The 8,258-nt window shown below is 39.5% G+C and overlaps 1 long non-coding RNA gene across 1 annotated transcript; it reads right to left on the reverse strand.

Annotated features, from left to right (window-relative positions):
- Nucleotides 1-1,637: 1,637 nt before the first annotated feature.
- On the reverse strand, nt 1,638-2,488 carry LOC117951392. Its single transcript, XR_004658158.1, has 3 exons — nt 2,313-2,488; nt 2,171-2,220; nt 1,638-1,978 (listed from the first exon to the last, which is right to left on the reverse strand). It is a non-coding gene; the product is annotated as an uncharacterized LOC117951392 (long non-coding RNA).
- Nucleotides 2,489-8,258: the final 5,770 nt, after the last annotated feature.

Raw genomic sequence — 8,258 nt, forward strand, 5'->3', positions numbered from 1 at the left:
TCTTGAACGTGTCCTCTGTCCATAGCGGTTACAAAGAGCTGTCAAGGCCCGTCTTTGAATTCCAGTGTGAATTTGTAAGGCCAGGAGCAAAAGTATCGGTATGTAGTCCTCCATTATTGTTGATAGTCATAACGCGTTGCTATGACAACGGAGATGCTTGCAGTGAGTGAACTGGCACTAGCACCAGCCCAGAACCAGCACCTGGTTATCCTTGGTGGAAAAGACATAAGAGGCTCCGACAGCTTCGACGGATGCCTACAGGAAATCATTCCTACCAAAGGCAATAAAACTCTTTAAAGCCCATGTTGCAAGTTAACCACCACTGTTGATTATTGGGTAAGAAAAGCACTCCAAATATGTATATCATTTTTAAAAATGTCTCCAAATAGTTTAAAAAGTTAGTTTTTGGTCATTTTTGGTATTTGCGGGTTTATGGAGTCAATTCGGCGATGACGTCACTCAAGGGAGTTTATGTCTCAGCCTGGCACTAGAACTACGGTGACTGACTGGGATGAGGAAGAGGAGGAAAGGCCAGCAGCCGAATAATTACGAACCTGACAGACGGGAGAGGGCAAATGGGGAATTGTCAAGATTGTGGGGAAGTCTCCTTCATTTATCTCCTTTGTTTAGCAACGCAGCAGTGCATACTTTACTTTTTACTGTCAGTGAATAGCAGCGAGTGAACGTCAACGTTTTCTCTCGATCAATTAACAGGGATCATGTCGATAGTTCAGATAAGTACTGGTACACGTATCTAGATATAGGAATAGAAGGCATCCCGAGTGTTAATTCTGTGTGTTCTAAGTGTTTACCTCATCCTCTGGTGAAAACGTGTCGCTGTTTGGCCGAAGCGTGTGTGCGCGGCGGCAAAGCTGCGGTGGAGAGCGGGTGCTGTATCCCAGCTAATCGTAATGATCATGATCCAGTCTGAAATGTCACAAACGGATTTAGGCATCATCAAATCAGCTGATCGCGGGGCGAGCTTCCCGGAGCGGAGGCTCACTCGCCTACAGCACCCGCTCTCCACCGCAGCTTCGCCGCCACACACACAAGCACCGGCCAAACAGCGACACGTTTTCACCGGAGGAAGAGGAAAACACTTAGAAAAAACACTCTGGATGCCTTCTATTCCTAAATCTAGAAAAGTGTACCAGTACTTATCTGAACTGACATCATGATCCCTGTCAATAGATCGAGAGAAAACGTTGACGTTCACTCGCTGCTATTCACTGACAGTATAAAGTAAAGTCATCGTATGCTCTGCTGACTTGCTAAATAAAGGAGATAAATGAAGGAGACTTCCCCACAATCTTGACAATACCTCATTTGCCCTCTCACGTCTGTCAGGTTGGTAATTATTCGGCTGCTGGCCTTTCCTCCTCTTCCTCATCCCAGTCAGTCCCCATAGTTCTAGTGCCAGGCTGAGACTTAACTCCCTCCTGTGACGTCATCGCTGAATTGACTCCATAAACCCGCGAATACCAAAAATGACCAAAAACTAACTTTTAAAACTATTTGGAGACATTTTTAAAAATGATATACATATCTTGAGTGTTTTTTGTACCCAATAATCAACAGTGGATGTTAACTTGCAACATGGGCTTTAACGCAGAAGAACTTCAATTTACCGTGTGTGTGGGGCAAACTTCAGAATTTACCCAATCAAATCCTCCGCTTCTGCAGCAGTCAGCGCAGGGAAGTTTTTCTGGCAGGCCGCTAGAGTAGAAGTCCAAATGAAGCAAAGTTATAAGTCAAATTGAAACCTCTTGTCAGCCAAGCTAAGCACAATACTAATGTGAACAATAAAATAGCACCTGCCTGTTATAACCCTGCGTACGGCCAGGTCCTGGAAGGCTCTCATTGTCTTTCTTCCCCGCAAGCTGTACTGTCTCAGCACATCATTCGTTGCAACTTGCCGCAGCATGCGGCGGATGGCATCACCTCCGGTACAGCCACCGAGAATTGGCAGGAAAAGTTGCTGTAAAACATATAGTCACAAATTATACATACAGTGTAGAGATTGTACAATCTCATTTTGTAAGAGAAGTCAGTTAAGATATTAGATTTTATGCAATTATATAGTTTTCGTCTTAGGGCAGGACTATGGCCACTTAATTTCCATATTGTTCCTCCTCTCCATACATACACACGTGAGCAACTTGAGTCTTACCTCTCATTTTGATCTCCATGTCTGAGCCACCTCCCTCTGTGTGAGTTCTTCTGTTTAAAACAACAAAAACTTTATGTTACTGTAGTGATCTTTGCCATTTAATTGTACTTCATTGCAAATGCAAAAATCAAAGCAACTGTACCTTCAACTGGGTCCCAAGATGAAGTGGCAGTCCGTGGTAGGGTCACTAAAGACTCATCCTGCTCTGGGCAACCAGCTGGTTTCCTGCATGGCGTTGATACATAAACAAATAAATTACATATGATTATTATATAAGATGAAGTTGATAGGTTGCCTGCACATGCCATTACAAAATATATATATATATATATATATATATATACAGTATATATAAAAAACTTACATGCAGGTGGTGGAGAAAGTGTTATCTGCTGAGCTGAAAAAAGACAGGAAGAGACAAACATCAGAACAATCACATGATATGCACCATGTTGACTGTCAGTGGTTCCATGTTAAGAAATATGACTGGTTTCTTATATGCATGCATACATTTTAACTTACAGACAGGGCTTCCAGACGCACACTCCGTCCTTTATCTGGTCGTGCAACAGATTCCTCTAATACAGAGACCATACAATTTGTACTGATTGCAAAATATGTGATTTGAAATATGTGAAAAAATGTAGTCTATAATTAAGGTCTTAACATGGCTTGAAGAATCTGTCATGAACCTACTTGCTACGTCTCGATGCTGGACGTGTCCATCAGCCACCAACACCAGTCCACAGCTTTGGCGTAGGAATCTATGTTAAGAGAACATTTGTGATCAGGTAGAACGAAAAAGAAAAGCATTTCCATTCATAGAAAATGATTTACATATAGTATAGCAGCAATAGGTTACCTGTACACAGCCATATTTTTTTAACTGGATATTTGGCCCAGCTGCTGATGGGCAATCTATCCGCTGTGCCATGCGGGCAACGGGTGTCCTCGTGGCTATGAAAAAACGAATGCTGTTAGTTTTGTTGTTATATATTATCTACAATGTGAACAACTTAAGTGAGTCTTCTTACCTCTCATTTGCGTCTCCATGGCTGAGCCACCGCCCTGTTTTTGTGATGATGTTCTGCTGTTAAGAACAACAAAAAAGTTAAAGTTTCTCTTAAGTTCCTTGTCATGCAATTGTATTTAATTGGGAAGATTCAAAGCCATTGTAAAGGCTGGGTTCCTGTGTGGTGTTGACTCATCTAAAAAAAAAAAATAAACATATGAATATTGGTCAGTTCATTTGTGGTAGATTTCTTGCACATGCCATTGCAAAAGATTAACCTATGCTGTTACGTTTAGACAATCAGTAAAGCCAGTACTGCAGCTGTGTAGCATACACATATTACATCCCTTGCTGTATCCCTCACTCAGCTTGCTGATAACTGCCTGAACTGCAAGATGGCCGCAAGTCGACCTGCCTAAAAAGGACTTTGATTGTACTGGCTTTACTTATGTACTGTACACTACCACTAATTAAAAAAAGGACCGGAAAAAATGATCTTATTTGTAACAAAAACGCAAGCATGTTAAAACGATGCCACAAAACATACAATGCGACAACGCAGACACGTCGTACAAAGCAGCAAGCAAAGTGAAAGACGTAATCACTCCATCTAAAGCCCAACTCTGGCCTCGCCTTTTTGAATGGGAGGGCTAGGGGCCTTCTATGATAGCATCCAAATCAACATTTTTAAAAACACTAAGAAGGCTCAACACAGCATGAGACTTTACTCCATGTCTCGCCTGGGGCTCAACACATGAACTCACCATTGAGAACATGGTTTGTGTACAAACAGTTTACTAAAAAGAAAAGATTTGGAGCAGCTCACTGCATGAGTAGCATAGCTAGCAAGATAGCGGACGACGTAGAAAACGTAAGCTAAAGTACTTCAGCCAAACTTGTATTTTTGGTCAACCTGATCCGAACCGGAATATAACAAAGCCGTACGAGGGAAATAGTTAAATGTTAAACCACAAACCCTCCCATTACAACCACAACATCATTAAACTGTAAAGTACTTCGTTTACCTTTTCGTGAGCTTTCGAAGTCGTGCAGCATGGTCGGTCTGAGCGTGGTTTTGTCTTCTTCGCTTAACGGGGAATCGGTCTCCTCAGAGCAGAGGCTCCCCTACTGGGTAGGGGGTGGAACAGTTCGGTTTGCAAACTAAATTAAAGAAGGGAATTTTCTTAGTTGTGAAAATCGTTCTATTGATAGATTCTTGTTTTTTTAAGTATTTTAACTAATACAGTTATAAAAAAAATTCAAGCACAAACGTACTGTTTTAAGCTAAATTGATATCAGCCTAAAAATAAATAGATCTTGCTATGCTGTATATTTTACTTAGATTGTATAAGTACAATATTTTTGGGGTTTTATTGGGTGAATTTAAATCGAGTGACAGCAAACCTTTGTGCTACTTCAAATACTCAGAACAACCAAAAATAACCAAGCGGGAACGTTGTGTGAAGGTACAGTGCAACCGCAGGGGAACGTTACCGTTGGTTGGTTCTCCTAACGTTTAGAGAACGTTATAACCAGGACGGAACGTTCCCTAAACGTTAGTTTTTGGTTTGGTTCGAACTAACCTTTAGAGAACCAAAAACTAAAGTTCCCTAACGTTCCCTAAACGATCTGTGTTAGTGGGGTACCCTGTCTAAGCTGTGTTTCACTTTCAGATCTTTGAGTTCTTGGTTACGTCCGTCTTTGAAAAATCTGCCCGCCTAACACGGACAAATTGTACCCACCTTCCTACCTAGCTAGCTAACCTACAGCTAGCTAGCTCGCTAGCTATACCGGTATGCTAGCTATAGCTATCTATCTCTCCCTCTCTCTCTAAATATATCTATCAATAAAACTGTCTATATATATGTCTAGCTCTATATATAGGCTATCTATGTATGTATGTATATATATATATATATATATATATATATACGTATTATCTATAATCTGCTGCTGAACACTCTCTTACACTGTTTTCTTCTCTCTCGTAACTCTCAATGGTCTCTCTAAGCTGACTGGCCTATCGTCTCCCTTGTGTGACGTCATGCAATGCATTGTGGGTGAAAAGCAAACCACTGTAAAATATGACCTACTTTTTCGTGTTTTTATATTTTGTGAAATTTTTTAATATCATATACAGTGGATAACATTTTGAATGTTTATTACCAACAATCAATAAGTGCAAATTTGTTGGAAAATAAAACCTGCAACATGGGCTTTAACATGTCATCACTGGGTGCTAGATAAGACACCACAATACGGCACTAAGGGCAACCTGCACAATTGGTTCATTTACATTTTAGCATACATTTAGCATATTATTTAAGCAGTTGCACATTTTGTTTTCCCATCTTGTATATATTTAAATATTTGTTCATATTTTATTCCTCTTAATATTGCATGTATACTGTATGTATGTATATTTTTTTCTAGTATCGTTTATATTTGTATTCTGCGTTGTGTGACTAATGTGTAACACACGTACATTGGTCACACCGTAATTTCACATTTTTTGGGCTCAATAAATATCTACTTCAAAAACTCAGTACAAATACCACCAAACGGGAACATTGTGTGAAGATACAGCGCAACCGCAGGAGAACGTTACAGTTGGTTGGTTCTCTTAGCGTTTAGGGAATTAAATTTTCAACATAATCTTAGAAATATTGGCAGTTTGTGGTTCGTGTCATTTTTTTAAGTTAACGCCCATTTCAGTGTGCAAGAAAAGGTCTGATTGGGACATATAGTATTGTAGTCATACAAGAAGACATTGGTAATCTGATAGAATTTGTAATTAAGTGTAACAGAAAATTCACTAGGTGCTGTTTAATCTGTGTAGGGTTATTGTAAATTCATAACAAACGTATGATCACAAATAGCAAGAAAAAGAACATTCAATGTAATGATTAAATCAAATATGCCTGATATTTACTGCACTGACATTTTTAAAGTATGACAACTAAAAACCATACAAAGGACATGCAATGTCAAGATCTAGTTATAACAGTTTAAATATAATAAAACATCCAATATATAAATTACATACATACTTCTGAAGTGGTAACCATTAGGTTTTAATGGTGAACAGGACCCAAACGCAGATCAAGGACTCCAGGATCAAGTCTAGGTTTTGTTGAATAAAATAAAGTTAACATTTTTCATTACTATGTATTTATACATGTTTTTATGTTTTAAGATGTATGCTGCAGTGGGGTTTGAAAAGATGATTTAAATCAATGATTTAGTGATGTGGGCGCCATATCATGCTGTGTAATTACCATTCTTTGTCTCAAGAAAGGTAGATCAAGAAGAGCCCTTCTGTTCTCTCACCTACCCCCTCTCTCCCACGGTCTCTGCCAAATGGTTTAGATCAAAAGACTATTAACATATAGAAAGACACGTTTGCTCCACAAAAAGGAAGAAACCTCCTGTCTCCCACCTGCTGGTGTCTTAGACTGAGATAAGACAATGGAATGCTGATTTACTGTATTATGTTAGACCTTCTCAATAACATAATTCACTTTTGATTTATGTGTGTGAAAACGACCCCAAAGGGGGGTTAGAGCATGTCCTTCCCAATTGGACACCAAAGAAACCAACAATACTCGTCCTACCTGTGACCATGGCAACAAATAACCAATAAGGAGGGACTTTACTCACAAGGGGGAACAGCACCGCCCCTGCAGTAGAAGGAATATAGGAGGGGGGGAGACGAGATTTCGGGGCGAAATAGATGTGAAACTCTCGGGTGTAAACAAATATTTCTAGCCCGCTGCAGCATAATTCTGTGTGCTTTGACTTATCATTTTTGTTTAATAAATCTTTGTGTTAACCTTCCATTGGACCCAAGCCTTCCTTCTTCAGAGATTCAACGAACACGAAGTTAGTTATGAATTTCTAACAGTTTCCAAGGGGGAAAAGCATGTCCAGGTTTCCAGGGTGAACAGGTCCGGTGTTTACCGGGAAGGAGCGAGCCTGTCAGAGGAAGACAGTAAGCTGACTAATGGTGGGGTCCAGTGGATGGCAAGAGACAGGTTCCATTGGCAGCTGAGGTTCGTCATGAGCGAGACCAACTGTGGTGGTCTTGACTATGACCTGATGCGGAGTTGAGGATTCACCCGGTATATAAAGCAGAGGATGATTGTGGCAGCTGGAACCCTTACATCCATGTACAGTCTCATAATTGTATATGAGTGTATGCTTCAGTTGAGGACATGCAGTATTGAGTAAACATACGCCCATATGTCAAATAAATCTTAGACAATGTGTAATGTAACGCATTTTTTGAAATGTGTACATTTTGGTAATAAACAGCATTGGTAATATAGATTGTAACAAGTACGCAGAGGTGGGTAGAGTATCCCAAAATTGTACTCAAGTAAAAGTACTGTAACTTCAGAATAATATGACTCAAGTAAAAGAAATTATCCAAATAATTACTTGAGTAAGAGTAAAAAAACTACTCAAGGACTGAGTAACTGTTGAGTAAACATCTGGGTTATTTCTTAACACAAGTATCAATCAGACAAAAACAAAATAATCATTCTCAGGTAAATTATAGTTCATCCAATTAATAAAATAACAATTACATCATAGCTTAATTTAAAATAATCCAGGTAAATTCAAGTACTTAAAAATAAAATCAATAGAAGTAACACATTTCCAAACCTTTATACTTCCTTTAACTTCAACAAGGCAGTCCATAAACTCTCGAACTGTCATGTGGACTTTCGGTGTGAGTGGCGCAACTTAAAAAAACAAACAAAAAAAAACGTTTTTTCTATCAACAATTACAGCACCCAATCTCCTCTGTGGCTTTGTTGTAGCATTTGATCTTAAATTAATCTCAACAAAAGTTCAATCATTTTAAGAGATTTAAAGATGAAGCGCAACCCTCACTTTATATCAGGATGCTTGAAACTGCCTATTTAACACTAGCACTGCCAGACACCCAAGAGCATCTGTATCCTTTTGTATGGCTGATGGGTCTGATGACGGTCATTTGCTGTGTGTGTGTGTGTGTGTGTGTGTGTGTGTGTGTGTGTGTGTGTGTGTGTGTGTGTGTGTGTGTGTGTG

Source organism: Etheostoma cragini, chromosome 10 (genome assembly GCF_013103735.1).
Source record: "Etheostoma cragini isolate CJK2018 chromosome 10, CSU_Ecrag_1.0, whole genome shotgun sequence".
NCBI lineage: Eukaryota > Metazoa > Chordata > Actinopteri > Perciformes > Percidae > Etheostoma > Etheostoma cragini.